This window comes from Plutella xylostella, chromosome 17, assembly GCF_932276165.1.
Source record: "Plutella xylostella chromosome 17, ilPluXylo3.1, whole genome shotgun sequence".
Classification (NCBI taxonomy): domain Eukaryota; kingdom Metazoa; phylum Arthropoda; class Insecta; order Lepidoptera; family Plutellidae; genus Plutella; species Plutella xylostella.
Genome location: NC_063997.1, coordinates 8,911,924 through 8,915,838, shown reverse-complemented (window position 1 = coordinate 8,915,838; position 3,915 = coordinate 8,911,924).

Sequence of the window (3,915 nt, the reverse complement as noted above, 5' to 3'; positions counted from 1 at the left end):
GGTGACATGCGCAGAGATCACGGGACCCTAAAAGAATAAGTTGTTAAACTTTAACATTTGATGGAAAGACTGAGCTGGACGGAATAGTGACGTTTCTGTAATTGTCCTTGGATATCGATACGGGTGTATTATCGTGATCAATTAATTACTGACAGTTTTAATTATTAAATCTTCAATAGAATTATTACTTACTTTAAAGATTTTCCTCTTGTACTAATTTCGGTTTGTTCTTTTCATGATGTAGGTACTTATTACGATCGAACGGTCTTGTTTGATTCATATCTACCTCACTTTTGTAACATTAGAATATTTAGAATAACTTTTGTCCGCTAGTTTTAAGGATCTAATTAATTAAGTATTAAATTGATTTGTTAAGTAAGTAGATTAGTTTATTAACTTATTGGGTGGAGAGCGTTCATCCCTAATACAGGTTCTGAGAACTTAAAATGGATGCACTTTAATATAGATTATGACTATTTACATCATAAACAAATTTTTGATTTTGATTTTATTAAACTTCTACTTTATTAAATTATAACTTTCATAACTTATTAGTATAATCTATTATAGTTACGCCTTATCCAAATAGTAATGAAACATTTTATTCTGTGTAATTATTACAAAACCTCAATAACTCAAAAAAATATTCCAATTTTTATACCGCGTTTTTTATCCCAAAACTTTGATAAAAAGAAAACCCTTCCGACAGTAAATCAACCCTTGTCATATTATAGTGCTATTATCACACAAGAGTGTTGTGAGGACGTTTCACGTGACTCTCCTCCCAATGGGGGGGCAGGGACGCTGTAACAATGTATCGAAGAAAAGTGATTTCAAAAGGAGTATCAGGTAAAATTCCTCGTAGATTTCCTTCGCTGACTCGGCAGATTTAGATAGTAAAGCTAAAGTTACCTTCTGGCCTTTGGTAGCTTTTAGGTAGCTCCGGATTAGGATGATTTTAAGCACCTGGAGAAACGTAAACCAGGTGTTAGGCATCTGTCAAACCTTCGTTTGGTTTAATTTATATTAAGGGCGACTTGCACAAACATATTAATTCTAGATTTAGTGTTAAATCTCGATTTAAGAGCGGTGGTAGCTCAGTCGGGTAAGCGCCCGCTTCTCACGCCAGAGATGCGGGTTCGAATCCCGGCGCTGACATGTACCAATGAGTTCTTTTCTGAATTTAAGTACAATGTATACCATCGCTCTAACGGTGAAGGAAAACATCGTGAGGAAACCTGCATATCTAGACTTAGCACATCTAGATATGTGAACCCACCAACCCGCAGTGGACCAGCGTGGTGGGAAATGGTCCAAGCTTAGGAAGGCAGTTTAGACCTTGGGGATATGCACAAAGGTTCCACTCGAGAGAGCCAGGTGCAGGTACTGACACCCCCACAGAGAATAGAATAGAATAGAATATGGATTGACGTTTCTTAAATCGAGATTTGACACTAAATCTAGATTTAATATGTTCGTGCAAGTGGTCCTTAATGTAGAATAATTTATGAAAGTGTATTTTTACGTCACAATCATGAGCACGTTTGTAATGTCCAGGATGTTTAGGACCACACATTAGAACGCTTACACCGGTTACAATTAAACAAAAAAAACCGGCCAAGTGCGAGTCGGGCTCGCGCACAAAGGGTTCCGTAGCAGCAAAATTACAGTTAAATCAACCTATCTCAAAAACTATAAGAGATACTTTGATCAAACCAAAAATCGTTGAAAGAGTTAATTAGCATGCATCACCTCTATTTTTTTTAGAATTTTATACCCCGTAGTTATAAAAATAGAGGGGGGGGGACATACTTTTTACGACTTTGAGAGCTGATATCTCAAAAACCGTTCACTTTAAGAAAAATGTTTTTTAGAAAACTTTATATCATTTTAAAAGACCTTTCCATTGATACCCCACACGGGTATGTACATCGAAAAAAAAAATTTCATCCCTCAGTTACATGTATGGGGGGCCCCACCCCCAATTCTTTTTTTTACTATTTAGTGTCATATTTTTGTAGCGGTTCATACAACACATATTCCCATCAAATTTCATCACTGTAGTACTTATAGTTTCCGAGTAAATCGGCTGTGACAGACGGACAGACGGACAGACGGACAGACGGACATGACGAAACTATAAGGGTTCCGTTTTTGCCATTTTGGCTACGGAACCCTAAAAACGGATTCGAATTAACTTAGCCCACTCCCTCTTTGCACACACACACACACACACATTTTATCAGTAAGGGGGGTAAAAAAGTTCATTCCAAAAGCGTGGGTAAAACTCCCCTAAACCCGTAACTAAGTGGGTCGTATGAAATAAAGCGGTGATGCATGGCCAGTGTGATTAACCCTCACAATTTGGCACTGAATTCTCGAGTTTCTACAACTTTTCTTTAGGTGATGAACGCTTACTAAATTACCCACATTTGTTGCCCAGAGTTAGGTCTTGGTCTCGTTAGACCATACTTTATACCTACATGCGAGTGTGTGTAATTGTGTATGCTCTATCTGGTTCAACGAACGTTGTATGACATCTTTATAAGCGGTCCTGACAGTAAGGTTCGTCACTAATAAACGCATACAATATCGAATAAGCTTTAAATTAGAAAAAATATAGGTAAATAAAATTATGGAAATTAAGTTTGTTGTCTTAAAAATAGGCGGCATCATTTAGCGTCATTGAATTCATCGAAAATATAAAATCACACACATTTGAGGCGTTTCGTTACCCGAAAATGCTACAATAAATGTGGGCTCAACTCTTAGTGAGATGAGTCCTCGCCCGGCCGTCAGCGCTGATGTGGGCTGGAACAAATTCCTCTTTATGAAACTGCTCGGGCACTCATACAACCACTTATTTAAAGAAAACTCGCGTCTCTTTTTAGGTTTCCGTTGCCAAAAAACGGTAGTCTTATAAAATTGTCATGTCTGTACTTCTGTCTGTCCGTCCGTATATGTCTGAAACTACATTGTTGCAACGTGAACTACAGAATAATCATAAATACTAAATGCATGCAGCGAATACATTTTAACCACAAATCTAAGATAAGAAATGAGACGAAACAGCTCATAAATAAAATTTTCCAATTTATCAACGAGTTTGTTACTGAGGGGTCACTCTCTAAAATTCTAAATCGAAGAACGAACGAACGAAAATGGTCACGCAATCCGCACGCTTAATGTGTTCAACGAGATAGAGCAGTGGTAACGCTCCGAAACTTCGAAACAACAAATATGCGGCGTTAACCTCGACTCTATCTCGTTACATTAAGCGTGCCAATTCCAGTTCGTCCGTTCGTCGATTTAGAGAGTGAGCCCGCAGTATTGCGCGTTCACCGTTAAATAAAAATTTTCATCCCCGATATCCTATATCCGATATCTCTTGCGAGATGACAAGATGACCCGGCAGCAACATTGCAAAAATATGCGAATTTGCCTCTTCCTCATTCCTGCCTGATTATCAGAAAGTAAGAAGTATTAAATATGCTATTATTATTGTTTTAAACAGTCGGTAAATGGTATTACAGAGCAAGCCATAGACGAGGCCATAATATGACTTTAATAAGGTTATAAGTGCTATAAGGTTTGTAACTATAAAAAATTTAGCCTGTCAGTATTATAGTGAATACTTATAGAATAGCAATTTCATGGCCGATTAAGGATTATCAAAAACAAGGAGTATTGATTGCGCTTACAGCCAACCAAATATAAGTTGTTCATAAATACCATACCATCGGATCGAGTTACAACTACAATAGAACAGTCAACATAGTAACTTGATTTACTTCACTCGGGAGACAAGCAGCTATCCCAATATTTATGACAAGTTTTCCGACGGAATACAAACATAAACTTCACTCGCTTAACCCGCCAACAGGGGGCACGTCTGCTGTTTAAACATCATCCCGA